Source organism: Rattus norvegicus, chromosome 11, assembly GCF_021556685.1.
Source record: "Rattus norvegicus strain SHRSP/BbbUtx chromosome 11, alternate assembly SHRSP_T2T, whole genome shotgun sequence".
Lineage (NCBI taxonomy): Eukaryota > Metazoa > Chordata > Mammalia > Rodentia > Muridae > Rattus > Rattus norvegicus.
Window position 1 is genome coordinate 96,278,629 of NC_141544.1, and position 25,400 is coordinate 96,304,028.

At 47.1% G+C, this 25,400-nt stretch overlaps 1 protein-coding gene across 10 annotated transcripts in view; it reads right to left on the reverse strand.

The window, feature by feature from the left end:
- The window catches only part of Arvcf (ARVCF, delta catenin family member), a 57,696-nt gene that overhangs the window by 25,578 nt on the left and 6,718 nt on the right, over positions 1-25,400 (reverse strand). The window lies entirely within an intron of this gene.

Sequence of the window (25,400 nt, forward strand, 5' to 3'; positions counted from 1 at the left end):
AGGGACTTCTGTCTCCTAGGGTATGCCTGTGGTGTTCTGACCTCAGAGAACGGATCTCAGATGTAAGGGGACCCTCAGTGGGTTCCTTCCTCACAGTAGTGAGGCATCTTAGGCCAAGGGCTGTCCAGGGTCAAGGAAACTGATCACGCCCAGACCAAAGGGCTTCTAAGAGACCCAGGGAGATGAGGGGTTATGGTAGGGTTGACCCTGAGATGCTGGGGCTCTAATCAAGAACAGGATGCTGCTGTAGCCAAGGAGCCAGGGGACTCAAGGCGACTTTTGGGGACCGCTAGGCAGGTGGGCAGATCAGTATTCTAGGAGTTGTAGAAGGCTGCTAGAGCCTGGGCTCAACATTTCCCTGGGGGCAGACACCTGTTCTCCGTTTGGTTCCCTTCAAGCCTCCGTGTTCCATGAAACTCATCTCTCCATAGGACTTAGGAAACACAGAAGATAGTTATCTCCCACTCGGGGCAGTCCCTGATACCCCGTCTGTGTCTGCCGCAGACATCGGCTACAGCCAATGGTGCTACCTTTGCAGGCTCTGAAAGTGTCTCTTAAGGAAGCAAGGAGCTGTCACCAAGGACTACGAAGACTATGAGGACTAAAGTCTATGAGCAGGTAGCTCCCTCAGGATGTGTCCTCTCACAGATGTCTAACACGCCTAGACGGGAATGGAGCCATTCCCCATTTGGTTAGAGATGTTGCTGAACTACTAAGAGCCCACCACGGGATGCAGTGAAGAGGGCAGCCATTGCTTCCACTGCTTTCCTTCCCTGACTGCTACATGCCAGTGGCTTTACATTTTAAGGAAACAGGGAGCAAGAGACACAGAGCCAAGCTTGCCCCTGCATTTTGGGGTAGACATGAGGATCAAAGTACCTTTAAGGTACTCAGGAGGTTCTCAGGAGTTTGGGAGGCCCACTCATCCCTAGCAGTACTTATGGGGCCCTGTCAAGGACAGTGTCCTGCAAGATACAGGCCTCAGCTGGGCAGGTGCAGCAGTCACTGTGTTGGCTGCCAGCCCTGCAGACTGTGCTGTTGGCCTGCAATGTCCTCCCCCGCCTCAGATGGTGGGACCCCTTCTGCCAGGCCCCTCTATTACCATGGCAACACTCAGGCTTCTCTAGAGGGACAGAGCCTCTTTGTGGTGACACAAAGCCCCTTTGAGGTGCGCCCCCCTGCTGTAGTCAGAGAGCCTTTGAGGGACAAAGGTGGCCCCCAGTGCAGCCTCCCAGGATACAAAGCTAAGGAGATGAGATGGGGAAGCCTAATGGTTAGGGATTGAGATCTGACTACCCACAGAACAGGCCCTGGTCTGGTAGAGTTAGTTAAGGGTTGTCAGACAGACCCTAGCACAAGCAGTAGCTGTTTTCAGAGCTTAGTCTTTCCTATATTCTTGTGACAAAAGAGAAACTTTGCGAGGTGGTGGGAAAGACTTTTTGAAACAAGGGATTCTCATGGGACAGCAAACACCTAAACTGGCATCAACAACAGTACTGGGCTGAAGTCCCAGTGGGAACAGGGATGCTAAAAGTACTAGGCAGGTAGGAGTCATGTCAGCTGTGGGGCCTAGAGATGGCTATCTCAGTCTTGCTCCAGATCCCTTTAGTTTCTGTGACATCAGTTCCCCCTGCCATAGAGAATCTCAACTTCCCTGCTTACTCTAGGAAAGATGTGGCCAGGGACAGCTTTGCTATGCCCACAACCCAAGAACAGGCCTGGTCAGGAGGGTTCCTCACTGTGGACTAGCTCCTCCTAAGGTTAGGGATATAGAAGCCTGAGGGTCGCACACACGGCGACGGGCATCCTCTGCACACCTCCACTAGTGCAGTAGCTGTGTATTACTCCAACATCAGTCTAGGAGGCCAGGAGATGATCAGGCCACCCTACAGCAGTCCCAGCCCCGAGATGCCTCAAACATGGACCCCTCCCAGCTATCCTGGCCTGAGGGTCATGCCCACCCTGACTGCTGCTGACCAGGCACTTGGCAGTGTCCTGGCATGCTGGGCGCTCTGCCCAGAGGCCCTCACAAACTGACCTCAATCTGACCCACAGTAGCTTTGCTAACTAAGCCCCTAGTGGGGTAATGAGTTCTAGTGGAAGTTCTAGTGAGGTAAAGTGGGCTTGATGTAGAGGGAGGGGATATCCATCCTTTTGTGGGTAAGTGCACCCAAGCCCTAGGGAGACCAGCCAAGAGACCGTTCCCAACTCTGCAGGGCCTCTGAATTGCCAAGCACCACAAGTGGCTCTGACATAGGCCCATGCTGCCCTCCCCAGCCCGCTTCCCCACTGGTATTCAAGTTATCTGCTGACACTGTGGACATGAGGATGCTAAGCAGGGACCTGCAAATCCTCTCAGTCAGCTCATACAGGCTCACACAGAACAGGCAGGGGCTCCACCACCAGGGAAGAACCACCCACGGCCTCCGAAAGACAGCGGCTTAGAGAAAGGTAGTGACGTTCTCATTTCTTCATCAAGGACACTATACTCAGGACTTGGGCAGGGAGACTGTCCTCCCTGTTTGCCCTGGCCTGGCTCATCCTGTGGAGAAATGTGTACTGAGTGTAGGAGGCAACCTATGGCTGGGATGTCTGGACGGCACAGCTGTGGTAGGTGTATTCCCACCTGGTTCTGGATGGACGGAAGGTCAGAGTAGGCAAGAGGATGCAGAAATCCTGGCCAGCTCAAGGGGCTCAGGCCTGCCTTCCTGGGGCAGGTGGGACAGACTTTGTCAGGGGGGAAGCTCAAGGCGCCCTACATCCAAGAGTTCTAAGTGAAACATTCACACTGACAACGGGAAACCCAGCGGTTTCAGCCCACGGAGCCATGAATCAGAAGTTAGCACGAACCCCAGCACCATCCCACAGGGTCCTCTCTGACAAGAAATTGCCAGTACTCTCCTACTGTCAGCCACCATGGCTATAGGAAGGGCAAAAGCCAGGCCACAGTACTCAGAGCTGAGCCTTGGGAGGATGCAGAGTGACAGTGGCCTGTCTGCATACAGGTGACTCTCAAGAGAAATACTGTACCTAGTGTGGCCCTCCTGATAAACGATTAGAAGCAAGTGGCATTAGAGTCTTACAAGGGAAGACTGGTTCACTCTGGCCAAGAGGATGCAGCCTTTAACTCCGTCGACTTGAGGACGTTCCAAACTATCTAAAACATAAAAGAATTACTCCAGTCCAGTCAATTACTTGACCAAGGGACCCGTCCCAGAAAGGCAGACTCCCTTTAAGCCACACTAGGGAGACAAGTGGAATAATCACCCCTTTAATGAGGTGCTGCACCGTCCCTTAGAGCCCTGCCACACGCTCTCCCTTCAGGCTATCCTAAGGTCCCAGAGATCTTTGTCCCTTTCTGAGCCCTGACTGAAATAGCTGTAACTTTCTTCTCTCTTCTATTTTTGTCTCTTTCAGACACTGGCCAGAACCTAAGGCTTGTTTGTTTTTGCTGCTGTTTTTGTGTTCTTTGGGCTTCCTTACTCTCTCTCTCTAAAGCTCTCCTCCCCACTATGTGGCAGTTTGTCTGCCATGTGCTGACCACTGTGTCTGCCTCTAAACTAATCCAGCAGAGTGTCGTCCTCCTTGCTTGCCATCTCCGTCCCCTCCTCCGGCAACTGCTGAAGATTACAGCTTTCCTGCCCTGGGGCTGGTTTGCTTGTGTTTGTTTCTTTAATAAAAATGTCCTCTTGGGGGGTTGGGGATTTAGCTCAGTGGTAGAGCGCTTGCCTAGGAAGCGCAAGGCCCTGGGTTCGGTCCCCAGCTCCGAAAAAAAGAACCAAAAAAAAAAATGTCCTCTTGGACATTTAACTTTAACTTTCAAAATCTTCTCGCCTTTTAATCTTTATTTTTGTTTAATCATTTTTTAAAAGATTTATTTATTTTACGTATATGAGTACACTGTAGCTGTCTTCAGACACACCAGCAGAGGGCATCAGATCCCATTGCAGATGGCTGTGAGCCACCATGTGGTTGCTGGGAATTGAACTCAGGACCTCTGGAAGAGCAGTCAGTGCTCTTAACCACTGAGCCATCTCTCCAGCCCTTTTTAATGCTTTAATCGGCAGAGAAAATAGACCCATTCTGCACCCACCCATATGGGGCAGAGAGAGAGGTTCTAGGCACTCAAGGTCTGTCTCTTCTTTCCTTTGTCCTTCTCTTAGGCTACCATGTGGCTTCTGGGGCTTTGGCTGCTCCTGGGGGCTCAGCCAAAGGCAAGAAATGGACATGAGGTAACCACCTTTCCTTTCCAGACCTGAGCTGGAAGCTGCTTGAGCTTGGACAGCACTTAATCCATTCTTCCTCCATGGGAGCCAGCTCAACTGGGGGGGGACCCACACAACAGGCCTGGGTGCCACTAACCTCCAGCAAGTTCAGAAGAGTCCTGCCTTCATATGTAAACAGAACGGTGGGAACCTGAGGGGCTAGGGGCCTTCTCCAACTCACCCAGTACAGACTTCCAGCCTTTCAGTGCTGCCTGGCTTCTGAACTCCACACCTCAGAGCCTCTGGGATTTGGAGAGCCTTTTCTGGAGGGGGTGGAGATATGTTCTGAGACAGGATCATCCTCCTGTGTGTCCCATCGCCACTCTTCCCAAAAGGACCCCTAAATCATCCGCACGTCCTGCTCCTGAGGCTGTCATTTGAGACAGGATCCCTCTATGTACCCCAGGCTCTATATGTAACCAATGTCGACCCAGACCTTCAGTTGGTCCTGACAGGCAGGCAGAGCCTGCAGTCCTGATGGCTGAACCCAAGGACTGTGCCACTGAACTACACCCCAGCCAGGTTTGGGGCTTCTCTGCTGTGAGAGGCCTGGGAAAGCAGCCTCCAGCGGAGTCACATGACTGCATTTACTGGCACAGAGGGAAAGAACTATAGCTATGACTCCTACCTTCTCTGCCCCCAGACCCTGCCAAAGGTTAAAGATGATGCTCGATGAACTGGAACAGGCCACAAAGAAAAGGAACCATCATAAATGACTTATAAAACCACAGCAAAGGCAGTTGATTGTAAAGAAGAACAGATAGCACTGACAGAAATTTGTGCCTGGTCAAACTCAAGCTGCAAACAGGCAGAAAATAACAAAGGTGACCAAAGGGTCAAGCAAGCAAAATGACAGAGAGAAACTCCCAGAGCAGAACAGAAGTAAGAGTTTTAACCACAGAGACAAGACCAGAACCTGCTGGAGGCAGGCCTCATGGGGGCTTGTCAGGACTAGGTCAGAACCTGGGCTGGGGTGAGCTTTCTGTCCAGAAAGTTGCTGTCTGCCCCCATTTCTATTGTTAGTAACAATGCCACACCTGAGGAGGTTAGAGAGGAAAAGGGGTTGATTTGGGCTTATGATTCTGGTCTGAGATCCAGAGGCTGTTTTCAAGTGTGGCCTTGTTGGCAGGGTTGCAAGGTGGTTCAGGGTGTCGCATGCTGGAGAAACAGAGCACAGGAGACCACTGGCCTGAACAACAGATCCACTCTTGGATAACCATTAACACATTTAAAAAATCAGGTTAATCTATTCAGGAGGACAGAGTCTTGATCACTTCCTAAAGTCCCCTTCCGGCCCCCATTCTTATTATCTTATAAAGTGAAATTAAATTTCAGTCTGAGCTCTGGAGGAAACAAGCCACATTCAAACCACAGCAGAAGCCACGACAATCGTGGACATGTCTCTCTGCATTCTACAAGCCATATATCCTCTGGTCCCCTGGGTGTGCTGGGTCTCCTGCACGGTACAGGGACAGTCTACCTGGCCACAACCTGCTTGGATTCATTTTTTCCTATAGCCTGAGCCAAGCCCTGGAGGGGACACTGCTTACCAAGAAATGTTAACTGCCTCCCTGCTTCTTCGTAGGACTTTTATGGAAAAGAAGAGTTAATGGCTTTTAAAAGCACAGCACTATTCCTTTCCCACTTAAGGAGTGTTTTGGTTTTGCTTGTTTAAGAGTCTGGGGCTTACTATTTTGCACAAGCTGGTCTTAAGCGTCTGGTACTCTCCTGTCTTGGGTTCCTGAGTAACTTGTGTGGGCCATGGGCCTGGCCTTGTAGTCTTCAGAAACATTAAACCAGCTCTGAAACCCCTCAGGAAGCAGCAAGTGAAAGCTATCTCATTTCCAGCCTCAGGACTGCTCTGCTCCATTTTCTGTGACACTGCTCCTCGGAACAAACACACCATCACCCGAAGCCCTGGGCTCTAAAGAAGCAGTTAATTAAGAACCAGAGTAAGGGGCTGGGCATGTGGCACTCGGGAGACTGAGGCAGGCAGATCTCTGTGAATTGAGGCCAGCCTGGTCTACAAAGCAAGACTGGGGCAGGCCTATTACAGAGAGAAATCCCACTTGAAAAATGGGGGAAGATGGGGGCGGGGGCTGCAGTGGCACACTCCTTTAATTATAAATGATTTTGAAACAAAGCAGTCATAGGAAAAGCCAAAGCCCCCGGTCTCAATCTTGTGAGAAGCAGAATTTGAAAACTACGAGACATTGCCCGCCTCAGACCTCAGCATCTTTTTGCTGCTGTTTTTTATTTTGCATTTATGACTTTTAATTACCATTAAAGACTGAGTAGTTAAAAAATAATGACAATAATTCAGTAAGTCATTTTGAGTTAAGAAAAAGCCATCAATTTAAGAGTAATATTAAAAATCTAAAACAGTGCAGGGTGGTGGTAAAGCACGCCTTTAATCCCAGCACTTGGGAGGCAGAGGTCTACAGAACAACCCCTCCTACTCAGAAATGTGTGTGTGTGTGTGTGTGTGTGTGTGTGTGTGTGTCTGTGTGTGTGTATGTGTGTGTCTGTGTGTGTCTGTCTGTCTGTGTGTGTGTGTGTGTGTCTGTATGTGTGTGTATGTGTCTGTGTGTGTGTGTGTGTGTTTGCATGCGCACGGGCGCATGCTCTTTTGCAGGCATAACAGATCAGGAAAAACAAGCAAAGCAAAACTCACTGGGCACCACTGCATATTTCTAAGATATCAATTTATTTTGAAAATTGACAATTGAGGGAACTTAAATGAGTATTTATCCTGCCTTTCCAGGAAAAAAAAAACAACTATGTTCAAGGAAACTACTTTTGTCTTTTATTTTAAAACTTGTTTTATTAAACATGTATAAGAGTGGTGTCAAGGACATTTTCATGCACTGTGAGTTCTGGTCATAGTTACCCTACGACCCTCTCATCTTCTTCCCACTTCCAGACTCCCCTTCCCAGTTAGTTCCCCTCCCACTTCTTTCTTGTCTTATAAAGCCTGAGGCCTGCCCCCTCTGTGAGGATAAGATGGCAGGGCTAACCTTGCACAGGTCTTGTATGGATAGCAACAGCTGATCAGGCTTCAGAAACTAATGGTCTTGTCCTGCCAGATTGAGCATTCTTCACCATCCCCTGCCTCTCTTCCAGTTATTATACCCCCTGCCCCATCTCTTCTCCTGTGGTGTGCCCTAAGCCCTGAAGGAATGGTGTAAATGACCCATATATGGCTGAGCATTTGTGAGCCTTGGCAGTTACCTCTCTCTGCTGCAAAAATAAGTTTCTCTGACCAAAGCTGACAGCAGCATTAAGTTATGGGCATAAATACTGACATGTAGAAGATATCTGATAGGCAAATTATGTCCATGTACCAAAACAACAGCTGTAGCTTGCATGCTAGGATCGATGAACTCCTAAGCCATGGGCTTTGGTCCATGTTTACAGTACCAGGCATGAACAGGCCTCAATGCCAATAAGAAAGCGGTTGGCTGCCTCCATATCAGGTGCCACTACTGTACCGGGCGCAGCTTGTCTAGCACTCAGTAGTACTGCATGCAGGATCCACAGCTCTGTTAGTCAGAGTTCTCTAAACAAACAGAACTGATAGAATTAAAATAATATATGGGGCTTATCAGAGTGGCTTACAGGCTGTAATCAAAGTAGTTAAAAAATGTCTATCTTTTAAAGGGCCAAGAATCCAGTAGTTGTTCAGTCCAGACTGGATGTGTTAGATGTCTTAACTAAGTGCTGGAGTCCTGGAGGACTCCTAGAGAGACGCTGGTCTTCGGTCTCAATTGGAATCTTGAAGAATTATGCTCTAATACCAACAAAACAATGCTTCAGCAACAGGATAGAAAACTTGCCAGCAAGAGGGAAGGCAAGCAGGCAAAAAGCAAAACCTTCTGTGCTGGCTTGAATATGCTTGGCCTAGGGAGTGATGCTATTGGGAAGTACAGCCCTGAAGGAGGTGTGTCACTGTGGAGGCAGAGCTTTGAGGTAATATATATGCTCGAGCTCTGCCTAGTGTGAGACACAGTAGTCTCTTGCTGCTGCCTTTGGATCAAGATGTAGAACTTTCAGCTCCTCTAGCACCATGTCTGCCTGTATGCTACCATGCTCTACCATGACAAAAAAGGACTAAACCTCTGAAACAGTAAGCTATGCCCCATTAAATGTTTTTCTTTTTAAGACTTGCCTTGGTCATGGTGTTTTCACAAATATGGAAACCCTAAGACAGAAGTTGGTACCAAGAGTGGGGTGTTGATATAAAAATGCCTGACCATGTTTTTACTTGGAGGAATGTAGATTCTGGTACTTTGGAAAGCAGTCTATGCTTTATGTGGGGCTTAATGGGCCATCTTACTAGGAATAGGGAAGACAATGGTGTTCAAGGTGATTTGAACTGTGGAGGCTTGGGTCAAGAGGTTTCGGAGGAAATAGTGTGTCGCCTAGAGATTGTTCTTGTGATATTTTGGTGAAAAGATTCATTGCATTGACAAATAAGTCCCAAATCAACCAAGTTTAGACACTGCCCTGTGACTCACTCTTATGAGGAGCATTTTGATCAAGTGTAGCAAGCTTAGAAAGCAAAAGTACTGTAGGTATAAGGACTTGCGTCCTGGATCCTCCGTTATGCCCCTCTAGTTTACATGTGTTTCTGTGCTGATACTAAGCTGCTTTTGTTACTCTGGCTCTGTAATGTAAGTGGAATCAAGGATTGCAGTACTCCAGCAATGTTCTTTTCACTCAGGATTGTTTCTGCTATCCAGGAGCTTCTGTGCTTTTATATGAATTTTTAAGACTGTTCTGTGAAATGGCATGGGGAGTTTAATGAGTGCATTGAAGTTGCAGATTGCTTTTGACAGGACAGCTATCATCTTCAGTGTTAATTCTCCCAAGCCATGAGCATGAAAAGTCTCTCCACATTTTCCCCACTTACTTGTGTGTATGTGAAAACAACTTGGAGGAATCAGTTCTCTCCTCCCGTGTGGATGCTGGGGATTGAACTCAGGTCACTGGCTTGGCAGCAGGCCTCTTTCCTTGCTGAGCCCTCTCATCAGCTCTTTCTCCATCTTCTGAGGTCTTCCTCCATGCTTTCTTACAGGTTTCAAAGCTTTTGTCGTCTAAGTCTTTCAATCCTTGGTTAGGTTTCTTGTAAATGTTTTTGAGACTACTGTGAAGGAGACAGTTTGATTTCTTCCTCTTCTGTGTGACCCCCACTGGTATAACCAAGCTACTGCTTTTTTTATATTAATTTGGTGTCCTGCCTCCTGGCTCAGTGTTTAACACTCTTTAAGAGTTTTCTAGTGAAGCCACTATATCTCTTACGTACAGAATCTGTGTTGTTGTTTATTTGAGGCAGAGTCTTTCCAAGTAGCTTTGGCTGCCCTGAAACTCACTATGTAAAATGGCTGGCCTCAAACTCAGAGATCTGACTGCTTCTGCTTCCCAAGTGCAACTGAAGCTGGAATTAAAAGCACTCACCCCGGGGCTGGGGATTTAGCTCAGTGGTAGAGCGCTTGCCTAGGAAGCGCAAGGCCCTGGGTTCGGTCCCCAGCTGGGGGTGGGGGGGGAAGATAAATAAATCTTAAAAGCACTCACCCCACCAGGCTTGGCTGTTTTGTTTTGTTTTGAGACAGGGTTTCTCTGTGTAACCTGGCTGTCTTTAAACTCAGAGATCTGCTTGCCTCTGCCTCCAGAGTGCTAGGATTAAAAGAATGTGGCATCACACTCAGAAGTCTAAGAATTCTAAGCTTCCTTCTTGATTTCTTCCTTCTTGATTTGACCCACTCATCGTTCAGTACTGTGTGTTTCTGTATTTCCTTGTTTATTTCTAGCTTTATTTTCTTTTAGTCAGATAGCATAGTTTTCCTGTATTTGCTGAGAACTGATTTGTATCCTAATATATTTTAGAGAAATATGTTAGGCTACGGAAAAGAATGGACATTCTGCAGTGTTTGGATGCAATGTTCCACAGATGTCCGTCTGACCTGCAATGTATCTGAACTCCAATGCTCCGTTTTTGTCGGGGTGACTCTACTGGAGAAAGTAGGGTGTTGTGCTGAAGTCAATCTATGGCCTTAAACTGCTAGCACTTGCTGTATGAAAGTAGCTGTACCCATGTTTGGTATTACATGTTTAAATCTTGGGAATGTTTTTCTTTCTCATTCAATTCTGCCAGGTACAGTAGTGTTAGGTGGGATCAGCAGAGCCTCTCTGGGGCTGAAGGACCAACTGAGAAATCAGCTGTTATTCTGATGAGTGCCTTATACAGACTTGTGTTTCAAGCTTTCGATACACTTCTCTGTTGTGTATATTTAGTGTTAAACACACGGGGGATTTCCTTCCCGGTCTTTGCTGAGTTGATGTTCCACACATACTTTACCTGAAAGGCCTGTTTCCCTAAAGTTGGGAAGTTGCTTGCTTTCACTGCATTGAAAATAAATTGTCTGTGCCTTTATTATGGCTTCATCTCCACATAATTTGTAGATTTGTCTCTTCATGGTGCCCAAAGATCCCAAATGTTCTATCTGTAAGTTTCCGGTACTTATCTTTGTCCTTCGATGACTGCTGCAGTTCCTCTACCCCATCCTGAAGGTCGGCTGCTGGGGCTCCCACTGAGGCTTTTATCTGAGTTACCGAGCTCTTCCTTCTCACCATCTCAGTTTGGCTTCCTTCAGTTTTCTCCCTCTTTCCTGAACTGTTTCACATGCGTGATGCCCTCCTTATGTTTTTCTTTGAGACAGTGTTTCTCTGTGTGGCCCCAGCTGTCCTGAAACTCTCTGTAGACCATGCTGGCCCAAACTCACAGAGATCCCCCTGCCTCTGCCTTCTGAATACTGGGATTAGAAGTATGTGCCACCACGTCAGGCTTTCTTTCATTTCTTTGAACAGATTTTTGTTGGTTGGCTGTTTTGAGACTGAAGCTCACTATGTAACTCTGGCTGTTTTGGAACTTGCTATATAGACCAGGCTGGACTCTGTTGTCTTCTGCTTCCCACATGCTGGGATTACAGGTGTGCACTCCCATGTCCAGCATTTTGAACATATTTATAATCATTCTTTGTCTGGGACTTCATTAAGTCATTCTCACTGGGGACCATTACTATGCTACATGGGACTGGTAACTTCTGAGGAGACACTCTGTCTTGGCTTTTCATATCATTTGTGCTATGTTGGGACTTGTACATTAGAAGACAGGTTGACAGCTGACTTTTGTTATTATTTGAGTCACCTTTATTCTTTCAGTGGAAGTGTTTACAATGTTCGAGCTAAGTTAGATAAAGCAACACAGGGTGAGAACAGAGCACAGAGCTGGCCTGGTAAACAGACATAGGTGTAGAAGGAACAGATGCAGAGGGGAGCAGGAGGAGGCTCAGGCGATGAAGCTGACTGGCCTGACTTGTGGGTTCAACCTGACATCCCTTGCGTCACTTCTCAAGCTCCTGGACCTACTCACCGCTGGGAGTCCTCTATGATGGGTGTCCCATTCCTGTCTCTCTTTTGCTAAGGACTCAAAAAAATTTTTTTATATTTATACGTAGAGGTGGACAGAGTGTGTGTGCTATGGCGCTGTGGAGGTTAGAGGACAACTTGTAAGAATTGGTTCTTGGGCTGGAGAGATGGCTCAGCAGGTTAAGAGCACTGACTGCTCTTCCAGAGGACCTGAGTTCAAATCCCAGCAACCACATGGTGGCTCACAACCATCTGTAATGGGATCCGATGCCCTCTTCTGGTGTGTCTGAAGACAGCTACAGTGTGCTCATATATACAAAATAAAACCTTAAAAAAAGACATAAAAGAAGCATGAGGGCAAGAGGGAGGTGGACATGCTTGTCTAAAAAGAAAAAGAAAAAAGTCGGTTCTCTCCTTCCACCACATGGATCCCAAGGAGCCAGACTCATGTCGTCAGGCTTGGTGACAAGTGCCTTTACCCACTGAGCCATTCTGTCAGCCCTTTGGAGGACCTGGAGTGAATCTCTGGCTGACTTGCACTAAGTGAGCAGTGAAATGGGTCCCTGGGGGGTGGGGGGCTGGCGGTTCCTCTGGGCCTGAGCAGGCCACTGTGCTGTGCTTCCGCTTCCCCTGACCCTGGGGTCTCGCTCCACTCCCCAGTGGAAGCTGGTTAGCCACGCACTCCATCAGAAGTTCCCGGCCCGGCCGCTTCTATATTACCTCTCTATTGTTCAAAGCTAGCTCTGAAATTCCTGCAAGAAGTGGAAAGACTTACACTATGCCTACCTATCACAAAGTTACACTTATAAAATACATGATAAGAAACACAGCAACCAGAACACCATGAGACAAAAACTGTGTGACGGGGGCACATCTACCTCCTGGTATGTTGTATTCACTTTCCTTGTGATAAGTCACATGACATGAGATGAATTCTTTCTAGAATTTTCCATTTAATATTTCTGAACCTGGGTCAACCACTGCTTGCAAAGACTGGTAATAAGAGGAAATTACTGTAGATCTGTGTAATCAGAAAGCGGCCAGTCAGTGATCAAAGGCCTAACAGGAAAAACTCTAGAGTCAGATAGCTTCACTGTTTAGTTTTACTTAACATTTAATACTCAGAAACCAACACTAATCTTCCTTCAACTCTTCTCAGAAAATGCCAGACTCATGATGTGCCACCATCTTGACAGTAAACACACAGAGACACTAGGAGAGAAGGAAACTACAGGTCTACATAACCAGTGAGTCCTGAAGCAAAGTGCTCTAATTCAGCAACACCTAAGGAAAATTATAACCTCTAACCATCTGGAAGTCAATGATAGTTCAATATGTAAGAGTCTCTAAAATAACAATCATCAATATACCACATTAATACATTAATCGAGGGAAATAAAAAACAATGTAAATGAATACAGGAGGGGCCAGAAAGATAGCTCAGCGGTTAAGAGCACTGTCTGCTCTTCCAGAGGACCAGAGTTCAGTTCCCAGCAGCCATATGGTGGCTCACAACCATCTGTAATGGAATCTGATATGTGGGATGATGTCACAGGTGAGGCAGGTACAAGATAGAAGGAGGCCTGTCATTGGACAAGAAGGAAGGATGGAGAAAAGTTTGAAGGAAGAGGAGGAGACTAGGACAGAGAGGAGGAGAGACAGGAGGGAGAGGGAGAGAAGTCGTGGCAGGACAGTATGGCAGGTGACGTTAAGGTTCCACACTGTACCTTTACAGGTTGTTACAAATGTTTTTAAGGGGATGGATGTGTACAGGGCTTTATATGTTTAGGAGGGCAATTATATCTTATCAATTGGGCCAAAGGTTATTGTGTTGTGTGTTCTTTCATGTATAGATTTAAGTGTAAGAAAGTGTGCAGCAGCTGGTCGGGGCCACCACAGAGTTGGGATGTGTGTTTCTGGCATGGAAACCTGCCTTGGGAACTAGACAGGTAGAGAGATTGCTGACGGCTCAGAGAGAGGCCTTTGGCAATGTGATATAGATGGAGCAGAGTGGGTGAGACGCTTTGCTGAGTGAGAATTAAGATATTCAGCAGACGTCTTGGGGCACTGAGGTGCCGGACCTAGTAGGGGATAAAAGACAACCTTACTTTTTAAATTTTTTATATTTTTACAACAACACTGATACCCTCTTCTGGTGTGTCTGAAGACAGTTATCAGTGTAATCCTATACATAAATAATTCTTTAAAAAAGGAATACAGAAAATTTGACAAAATTTAGTACCCTTTTGTGATAAAACAAACCCTTCAAACTAGGCAAAAGAGTAAATGTTAGCATGATGAAAGTTGTGTGGAGGAACACAGTGAACACTTCTTGTGGCTGCTATTGTTTTGGCTTCTCTATGTATCCCTGGCTGTCCTGGAACTCACTGTGTAGACCGAGCGGGCTTTGATCTCTCAGAGATCCTACTGCCTCTGTCTCCTGAGTGCTGGGATCAAAGGTGTGCACCACCACCACGACCAGCTTAGTAAACATACTTCAGGGGTGTAGGTTGATGTCATTATACAGGTGAAGGCAGACAAGATAAAACAAGGCCTGTCATTGGACAAGAAGGAAAGAAAGAGGCAGGAACAGAGGTTTTAGGAGAGGGAGAAGCAGGAGAGGAGGAGCTAGAGAATCAAGACGGAGACTGAGGATGACCCACATGCAGGTGGTCCTGAATAGCCAAGGCAGTTGGAATGGATTACTATAGGCAAATTTATCTTATCTAGGTGGGCGGTTTGTATCCTTATTAATTGGTTGTGAGTTCACTGTGAGGATGTATTGTGGATTAGGAATTTAACATATAGATATGATTGATAAATTACAGTTAAGTCATGTTTTCACTGGGTTGTTGGGAGTGTGAGCAGAGTCATGGCAGGGAGACATAATAGGTCAGCCCATGCTGGATTTCTAGGGCCCTGGTTTTACCAAGTAGCTGGAACTGGAGAGTTTGAGGTTAGCGAGAGCCACCTGGAGAGATACTAATCAGAGATAAATTACGGTTAGGTCCATTTGGCCCCACGGGTGCCAGAACTAACACTAGAGACCAGTGTGGCGAGATGCCACGCTGGAACAGCCTGCGGACGGCCTGGGTCAGAGAGTACTTGGGGGCAGCGTGGAGCTGCTAAGATAAATTAGCACTAGTTCCTATGGCCCAATGGAGCCAAAGTAGTGAGAGAGTGACCACTTGGTTAGAGAGAGAGCCAGGGAGAGAAGTGCAGAGTGGTATGCTCGCTTGGGAACTGGTCCAGCCACATTTTTTTTTTTACTGCAACAAAGGGGGAATAAAAAAAAAAATCTTTTCCCTTAAGATCCAATGCTTGTAATTTCAGTATGTGGAAAGCTGAGACAGAGGGACTGCTGCAAATTTGAGACTAGCCTAGGCTACTTAGAGAGAGGCTAGTCAGTGCTACTTAGCAAAGCAAATGAAAAATGTTAATTCAACACAGTAGTAGAGGTCCTAGACCAAGCAATTAGACAAGAAATAAGAATAAGGCCTGGCATGACCATGCACACCTGTAATTCCAACACTCAGGAGGCAGATCTATGTGAGTTCAAAGCCAGCCTGGTTTACAGAGTGAGTTCCAGGACAACAAGAGCTACATAGTGAGATCCTAAAACAAAGTAAAACAAGAAATTGAGAATAAAAGGCCCTAAAGACTCTACACATGGGAACACATCAGCAGTAAAAACACAATCAGCAAAGTCATAAAATGTGGGTCAACACACAGAAAGAAACTTTGTGATTACACACAAATAACGAAGAATCCAAACAGAAAACATAAAAACCCATTCCATATAGAGCCAGGTGGTAGCACATTCTGTAATACCAAGGGTGGTTATGGCAAGTATATCCTAAATTCAAAGCCAGCCTGGCTCCATACTGAATAACAAGGTGAAAACTTATCTCAAAGCAAGCAACAAACAAACAAAAACAAAAGGGCTGGAGAGATGGCTCAGTGGTTACGAGCACTGACTGCTCTTCCAGAGGTCCCGAGTTCAATTCCCAGCTATCACAAGGTGGCTCACAACCATCTGTAATGAGGTCTGGTGTGTCTGAAGACAGCTACAGTGTACTTAGACATAATAAATAAATAAAACTAAAAAAAAAAATTTAAAAAGGGAACCTAATTTATCAGTTGAGTGCTTGCCTAGTCCATATAAAACCCTGGACTTGATCCCAAGCATAACGCTCTTAAAATTTGCCACTTAAAATAGCACTAATAATAATAATAATAATAATAATAATAATAATAATAATAATAAGCCTCATGGTGATGCCAGGGACATAGCTCAACAGAATGCCTGCCTAGCAGGCAAACAGCCCTGGTCCAGGGAACACCATGTAAACCAGCCAAGGTGAGGCATGTTTGTAATTCCAACCCTCCAGGAAGAGGCAGAAAGATCAGGAGTTCAGGGTCATTCTTAGCCACACATCACTAGCCTGGGTCAGCAGACCCATGTCGAGATCAGCAGGAGGCAGCAATAGCTATGAATACAATGGCACATGTGTGGCTGTCAGAGGACAGCCTGGGGAGCTGATTCTTCTCTTCCACAGTGTGGGCCTGGAGTGCTGATCTCGGGTCTTCAGGCTTGGTGGCAGGAGTCTTTACCCACTTAGCCATCTTGCCGGCCCTGAAGGTCTTCATTACTGTCTATCACGACACCAGAGCGAAATAGATCCTGTATTTCAGATCAAAGTCTCAATGACATATATCAAAAGATTCACCTGGATCTCAGAGGAAGCCAAAGACCCCAGAACAGTCTTGAAAAGAACAGAGTTGGAGGCTCATACGCATGACTCCAAATGCTTTTACAAGCTGCGCATGCTGGTGCATGCCTGTGACCCCAGCACTCGGGAGGTGGAGACAGGAGGATCTCAGTGAGTTCAAGGGCAGCCAGGGCTGCAGAGTGAGACCCTGTCTCAAACAAACAAACAAACGACAAACCAAAAACATTTTTACAAATCAAGAGAACCAAAACTATGGGGTCACAGCATAAACACAGATGCGCACCACCGTTCAATGCCACGGGACACAGCCCTTGTGCACACAGTCACACACTGTTCAGTGGCACAGGCCCGACGGCTCGGGAAGCAGCTCCAGTGTATGCAGTCAACAGGGGTAACAAGACCGCTCGGTGAGGTGACAGTCTTCTCAACTGTCATAGGGCTGGAGACACCAGACATCATATGGAATGAAACTGGACCCTTATCTTAGACTGGCTAAGTCCAGTACCTCCAAACAGATCAGAAACCTAAATTAAATAAGAGAAACACTTGACACTGTAAAACCTACAAGAAAAATTTCATGACACTGGATTTGGCATTTCTAGATTAAGATACCAAAGCTACTGGCGACAGAATAATTAAATGGATGCCTTCAGAATCACAAACATTGGGCAGCAGGTAAAAACAAGAGCAGAGAGAGCATTTGTTCTACATAAGAAGGGCCTGGCTTCAATCCCTAGCAACAAACCAATCAACCAAACAAACACAGTTAAAAACATCTGTGTAGGCCAGGCATGAGGACACACTGCCTGTAAAGGCAGCGTTTGTGAGGCTAAGAAAGGAGAATCAATCATCCAGAGTTCAAGGCCAGCCTCAGCCACACTTCAAACGCAAGGCCAGTCCTGGTTACACAAACCCTATCTCAAAAAACAAAACAAAACAAAATAACAAAAAAAAAAAAAAACCCCAAGAAACTGGGGATGGGGCTGGAGAGATGGCTCAGTGGTTAAGAGCACTGACTGTTCTTCCAGAGGTCCTGAGTTCAAATCTCAGCAACCACATGGTGGCTCACAACCATCTGTAATGGGATCTGATGCCCTCTTCTGGTGTGTCTGAAGACAGCTACAGTATACTCACATCAATCAATCAATCAATCGATCAATCAACAAATAAATAAATCAATCTATCTTTAAAAAAGAAAGCTGGGGACAGAAAGCTGGCTGCGTAGTCTTGGCTGGACATGGTGGATCACCATTATTTAATGCTAGAACAAGTTGAGGCCAGTAGATCTGTGAGAGTTCAAAGCCAGATGAGTCTACAAGTGAGTTTCAGACTGGCCAGGGCTACAAAATGAGACTTGTGTCAGAAAACAAACAAATAACAAATAATAAAATAAACAAAAATTTGGTATTAAGGAGATGACTCAGTGGATAAGAGCACAAGGTTGCTTTTCCAGAGGAACGGAATTCAGTTCCCAGCATCCACACGGGCAGCTTACATCTTTCTGTAACTCTCTGGTTTCAGGGGATACTACACACTGTTCTGGTCTCTGTAGGCACCTGTCACATACCAGGTGAACCAATACACATGCAGGCAAAACACTCATATACACAAAATAAAAATCAATATTTTAAAAAATTAAAGTAAAATCTTTTTAAAGCAAAACAAAACCCATCAGAAACAATGAGAAAATCTGTTTGCCAAAAGACAGGGCCAAATCATATATTTGATAGATATAAATAAATATAAATAACTAAAATTCATAAAGAAAAAATTCAAAACAAATGGTATAATTTTTAAAAATTAGTGAGAGGTGGATATGTAAATGTTTAAATGCATCTTCAAAGAAGACACACAAATAATCAACAAACCATACAGAAAAAACACTAAGCACTCCCAATCATTAGAGAGATACAGATAAAAACACCATGCACTACAGTTTATGCTCTTAAGGACAGCTACTCCCAAAGGACATAGGGCAGTAATTTTTTCTAATAATAAAAGTGTCACCAAAATATGGACAGGTTAGAACCCTGTGCACTGTTAGTGTTGCAGCCACAGTGGGTGTAAAGTTTCTGACAAAAGTTTACAAAATAATCACGTGCTCCAGCAACCCTAAAACTTGCAGGGCTACACGGTGGTTTGAACAGCCCATAGGCTCACAAGTGTGGACACTTGGCCCGCAGCTGGTGGTACTGCTTGGGGAGGTTACCCAGGGGTAGGCTTGAGACTTCATAGCCTCAGGGTACTTCTGACTCGTTCTCTGCTTCCTGTTGGTGGATGGAAGTGTGATATCTCAGTTTCCTGCTCCTGCTGCCATGCCTCCTGGTCACTGTGGATGCTCCCTCTACAATCCCAAGCCCAAATAAACTCTGCAGCCTGTTGCTGGTCATGATGTCATCACAATGATGGGAAGCGGCCAGGTTACACAGCTTTTGAAAGCAGCTTTTGAAGACACATCTGGACAGCCACTCACGTTTACATAAGTATTATTCCTAACTGCCAGGAGAAGGAAGCAATCCAAGTCCACGATGGTGAAGTAGTCAATCTGTGGACTAAATAGTATTATTTGGCCTTATAAAGGAAGAAAGCCAGGCATGGTGGTTCAGGCCTACAATCTCAGTGCTCAGGAGGATTGGGCATACGCACTATGTGTCTATAAAAATAGAACAAAAGGAAGGAAACCCTGATACACAGGAATTTGTTCTCATTCCTGAGTGGGGCTCACTCTGTAGCCCAGGCTGGCCTAGAACTTGCAGCAACCTCTTGTGTCAGCCTCCTGAAGGCCTTTTTTTTTTTTTTTTTTTTTGAGCTGGGGACCGAACCCAGGGCTTTGCGCTTCCTAGGTAAGCGCTCTACCACTGAGCTAAATCCCCAGCCCGGCCTTTTTTTTTAAAAGGTGTATTTTAACATGTGTGTTGTTTGTGGGTGTATGCACCTTTGAGTACAGGTATTTACAGAGTCCAGGACGGGCATCAGATCCCCTGGACCCGGAGCTGTTGTGGTTGACAGCTGTCTGACATGGATGCTGGGAACTTCACTCAGGTCCTCAGTAAGGACAGTCCATGGTGTCAGTGTGTGAGCCTCTCAGATGAGTCCTGACGACACCATGAGCACTGGACGTTAGCATCCATGAGCGTCTGGAATAGTCAAGAGAAAGAGTAGAACTCGGGGGTCCGGGAACAAAGAGGGACCGCTGCTCAGAGCTTCAGTTTGTCGGTGACCGCAGAACGAGGCACATATGCCTCGTTAACACTACTGCATGGTACCTTTGAAGGTTAAGTGTATTTTGCCATAGTTTAGAAAGACTGTCCTCATGTGATGTTGGAAGTCACAGAGCTGGAGGGAGCTCAGTTTGAATCCTCCAACCTGAGGTAAAGCCAGGCAGTCATGAAGGTTGGCATCTCAGTGCTCCTGAGTGAACAGGACAGGGAACAGGAGAGCATCCTCAGTCACTCACGGTTCAGCTGAGCTGGACTGCACAGCTGCACTCCCTGCTCAAGGACTGACAATGTCTGGCACCCGAGGCTGTTCTCTGACCTCTTCACTATGCACAGTAAAAACCTGAGTGCCTGCACTCTCACATGCAAGTGGGCACACACACACACACACACACACACACACACGCACACACACGCACGCACACACACACACAATTACAAATACTCTTTCAAATAAGCAGACCAGAAATAAAATTTTAAAACAGCATTGGGTGGGGTGTGGTAATGCATGTCTTTAATCTCAGCACTTGGAAGGCAGAGGCTGGCGGGTCTCTGTGAGTTTGAGGACAGCCTGGTCTATTTGGCAAATTCCGGACAGCCAGGGATACATAGAAAGACCTTGTCCCAAAAGGGCTAAAAAAGGCCTATCACTGGCTATCTCTCATGCTCCTTAGTGAGGACGCCTAATAAACATGGTTCTGAGAGGAAGAAAAACCTAGGAAGACCACCTGAGAGGCTATGTGAGGCTCCCTGTTGTGCCTCTACCGCCTCTGCTTGGGTCAGGAAGATTAAAAACCCTAAACCTTCCTCCCTTCCCTTGTCACCTCATCTAGAAAGAAAGGTCAAACTGGGGAGACAGGACCCCAGAGACCAGAGCAGACCGTAGGTATGTCTGCCACATGAGGAAACAAGGGCACAGAGCTGGAGAACGGCTCCCTAGCCTGGCTGTGCCCAAGGAATGGTGGGGATGGGGCAGGCAGACTGCCTCAGGACTGACTGCAAATGGATCAGAGAGCTACGCACTGAAGTTATGTAGGAGGCCAGGGCTGTGTTGCCCTGGCAGGCTGCAGAGCTGAGAAGGGTGTAACTGAGAGAAGCTGTGGTGTGTGACTGGTGTGTGATGGGGAGCTTTTATTAGGAAGGTAACAGGGGGTCTTGTGGTGGAGTAGGGTATGAGAGGCAAATGCTTGCCAAAGCAGTGGTGAGCCAGGCCCAGGGCAGTAGCTGCCCAGGCCTGACAGCAGCGCCCACCAGCTGCAGGGAATGAAGGAGGCACTTCCTGGGCGTGGCTGCTCTGGGAAATAACAGCATCAGTGTGGGATGGGAGGCTCTGAGGGAGGTCCTGGGCCAAGGGGCTCTCCCACAGGCTGGTCTGTCTGTACCCAGCACATACACATTCTGTTCTGCTAGGAGCTCAAGTCCAAGCTGTGCTAATACAGAAAAGTGGCACTGGGTGTATGAGGCATTTTCTGTAGTAGCCCTGGTCTGACAGAGATCTGCAAACGGTTTGCACCACAGGAAAAGGGAGCGTTTCTAAGCATCTGAGGAAGGTGTGAGAGGCAAGGCTGAGCTCTTGGGAGGTGGGCAAGGTAGGTGAGGTAGGTGATGGGAGATGCCGACTGATGAGGACGTGGGGAGTCTGCAGCACGCCATGTAGGGCGCATGGGAGAGCAGGGCTCTGGGTTCCATCCGCAGCACAGCAACACAAGAACATGTGAAAACGCACAAGGAGGACTGCGGTGCTAGTCTGTGGGACTCATGAGGTGGGGGCCAGCGCTTAGTGGCTGTAGCTGTGGAGAAACAAACACGGTTTCTTTCCTATGCGTTCTATAAACAGATACCAACCTATTTATTAAAATTAAGGTCACAAGGATGATGACAGCATCTCAGTGGTAGCTCAGATAAACCCAGCAGAGACCGGCCCTACCATATTTGGGAGGCATGTCCCATTTGTGTCATCATGAGGCTGTGGCCTTGACTCCCGGCCTGGTGTCAGCAGTAGTCCTTCGAGAAAGCAAATGGAAAGAGAACGTCTACCTTGCTGGGCTAACGCCCATACCATGCCAAAGTCCACATGGCTTAGGCCTCAGTTTCCCCATCTCTATATTCAGAGTTTCTCTCCACATGGCAGATGACTTGGTCATCTAGAATGGGCCCTGGAGGTGTAAGGCATCTCTCTGGGGCACAAAGTAAGGCCCTGGGGAAGACTCAGCTGGAGTCACCTCTGCAGCCTCATCTGGCAGAGCTCAGCAGGCGAGCCCAGGAGCAGGCGCTGCCAAAGAACTTCAGGGAAGGAAGCATTTCAAAAAAGTTGAACTTGGCATTTTCAAGAAGCTTAGCAGGCCACTTGCAAACATCCAGAGGCACCATGTAATACCCTACTCTGCCCATATCCTTCATCCTCTGCACCCTGACACAAGTGGCCTTCTTTAGGCCATACTGGCCAGAAATGGCTAGGACCAGAATCCCTGGGTGGACATCTCACAGCAGTGGGAGCTGATACGGTAACTCCTGGGTCCCCCAGCTGAGGATAAGGCTGGAACAGGGACACCAGGCCTAGGGGCATCTAAGGCCCTCTCACCCAACTATGTCTAGGAGGCTTCAGAGGCAGATCTCCAACAACAGTCCCAGTAGGTGGGCCAGCAGCTAAGTGAACACACACACACACACACACACACACACACACACACACACACACACACACACGGGGAGGGGGGGAATACATATGAAGGCACAAAGGCTGAGCCTAGATAAGCACAGGGTGGAGATAGGAACCCAATCAGCTATCCCGAGGCAGCTGGTGACCCAGCACAGCCAGGGCCTCTGTCTATAACCTGAGCACTACAGGCCTTGAGAGACTGGATGGCAGCACACCATGCCACTGTGAGTCCTTCTGAGCAGGGGATGTGAGGTTTCCTAGTTGCTGTCATAAAATGCTCTGAGAAAAGCAGTGTAGGTTGTCTGGCTTGGTGTCACATAGATGGTCCCAGCACCTGGGACAAGGAAGCAGTAGGACCCTGAAGCAGCTCATTATACCACATCCACAGTTGGGGGCGGAAGAAAGAGTGCGCGTGATCCTTAGCTTGCTCCATCTCAAACAGTTCATCCATTCCACGAAGTTCAGACGCCCTGCCTACAGAATGGTGCTGGGTCTTCCCACATAAATTAAGACAACCCCCACGGACATGCCCACAAGCCCTTATTGTAGACAATCCCTCATTAACAGTCTCTTCCCTGGTGACTCTAAGTTGTGTTAAGTCAACAATTAAAGCTAACCAGCACACCTGGTCTATCAGAGTTCTCTACAGTAACTACACAACTTAGAGAATGAACCAATATCCTCCTCCCCCGCACACCTCTCCCTGTGTGTGTGTGTGTGTGTGTGTGTGTGCGTGTGTGTGTGTGTGTGTGCGCGCGCGCGCGCGTGTGTGTGCGTCGTGCATACGTGTGGTATATATATATTATAGATATATATATATATATTAGAATGGCTTACAGGCGGGGTCTAGCTAATCCAACAATGGCTGACTATGAACCAAAGGACCAAGAATCTAGTGATTGTTCAGTGCACTGGATGTCTCAGCTGGTCTTTAGTATGCACCAGAATCCTGAAGAAGTAGGTTCTAATGCCAGTGAAGGAGTGGATTTGCTAGGGAGGGTGGGAGGAAGCAGCAAAAATAGACAGCTTCCTTCTTCCACGTCCGTGTATAGGCTTCCAGCAGAAGGTGAGGCCCAGATTAGAGGCGGGTCTTCCCACCTCAAAGGTTCAGATTAGAAGTGGATCTTTCCACTTCAAAGGATCAAACTAACCAAACCAAACCAAAAAACAAAACCACACATAACAACAACAACAACAACAACACTCCCTCCCTCCCTCAACGTGTGCCCAACCAACCATTTCAGGTTTTAGTTAATCACAGATGTAGTCAAACTGACAACCAACAATAGCTATCACGTGACAGAGGCAGTTGGCCAGTTTGGGCTGGGCTCTGCAGTCAAGTAGGCAAGGCTCTGGTGAGGCAGCCGGGCCAACTGACTACACCCACCCCTGGGGCTGAAACACAATCTGGGGCTATCTGAGTGTTCAGCCTAGAAATGCCTGCAGCCTGGGATCATCAGGACTCCCCAGCCCAACAGTCAGAGAATGGGGACAGTAATCAGCCATTGCAGAACAGAGCTGCCTGGGCAAGGGACCTCCAACTGAAGATCCCCGTGAAGCACACACTGACCCCAGGATGACTTCCTACCCCACTACAGGGTTATTCAGACCCTGAAGCTCTAGCAATGTCACCAGTCAACACCAGCACATCATTTTAGGACCAGACACCTGTAAGGAGAACCAGGACACTTTGAGAGCTTTTGGAATAGACCTTGCCACAGTAGGGACCAGGTCCTGCGGTCAGTCAGCAGTCTCCCAAGTGTGCCACCAAGTATGGAAGCTTGCTCAAGTGGCACCAGCTCCAAGATCCCCACAGAGATCTGAGGGGAGGGAATACACAGAGGATCAGTGGGTATCTAAGAATATACATGCCATCCAAGCAAGGTGGCACACACCTTTAATCTAAGCATTCAGGAGGCAGGGACAAGTGAATCTCTATGAATTTGAAGTCAGTCTGGTCTACACGGCCATGTTCTAGGCCAGCTAAGGCTACATATGAGACCTTGTCTCCAAAAGCAAACAGTATAGGCATGTGTGCATCCACATATGCACGGAGAAAGGTAGGGGACACCGCATGTCCTGGCCTACTGTCCTCTTACTCTTGTGAGGCAGGTCTCTCACGGGCCCTGGAGCTAGGTTAATGATCCTCTTGTCTCTGTCCCCCACGGTACTGGGGTTATAGGCTCAAGCATGTAAATATGCCCAACTGCTTAAAACTATGATGAAGATTTGAACTCAGGCCCTCACCCTTGAGCAGTGAGCACTCTTACCTGTTGAGCCAACATTGCAGCCTCCAATATTGATCTTTCTAGTGAAAGCAATTCCAGCTAGGGACTGAAGGCAACACAAGTGACAGCAAACCTGAGACCTCAAAGACACAGAAATATGCACACAGGCACACATATGCGTGCACACACACATGCACACATACAGGCACACACACCGTACCCTTCTAATGCGAACACGATCTCCCTTTACTAAAACTTAGGCAGTGGATTTTCTGAAGTGCGGAAAGCAGCAGGGGCCAGCACCTCCCAAGTACAAGGGAGGAAGGAACCTTACCCTTGGGAAAGCACCCCCCCCACCCCCGATCATGCCTCCTCCGCCAGATAAGTATGACATTTCCCATTTTTACTGATAGAAGAAACAGTTCAGGTGCAACAGGAAAAACAAAATTAAACCTTCACTTTGCATTTATGCCAAAAACAAATTCAAAGCAGATTAAATCTTAAGTGCAAAAGCCTAAAGTAGCAGTATCTAGTAAGAGATAGACAGACACTGTTTATGTAGCCGCATGCCAAGGAGGACAGACAACAGAGTGCTGGAGTAACCCCAGACAGGGAAAACAGTTCACGTTTTTCAGTAAATATGAAAAATTTTGATCGTCACAAACTACCACAAACAGATATATGTAACTGTGCAAGAGGCAGAGAATGAGCAGAGGGTTGGTGGCATTAATATTTATCTCTTTTTTTTTTTTTTTTTTTGGTTCTTTTTTTCCGGAGCTGGGGACCGAACCCAGGGCCTTGCGCTTCCTAGGCAAGCGCTCTACCACTGAGCTAAATCCCCAACCCCGGCATTAATATTTAAAGGCTTG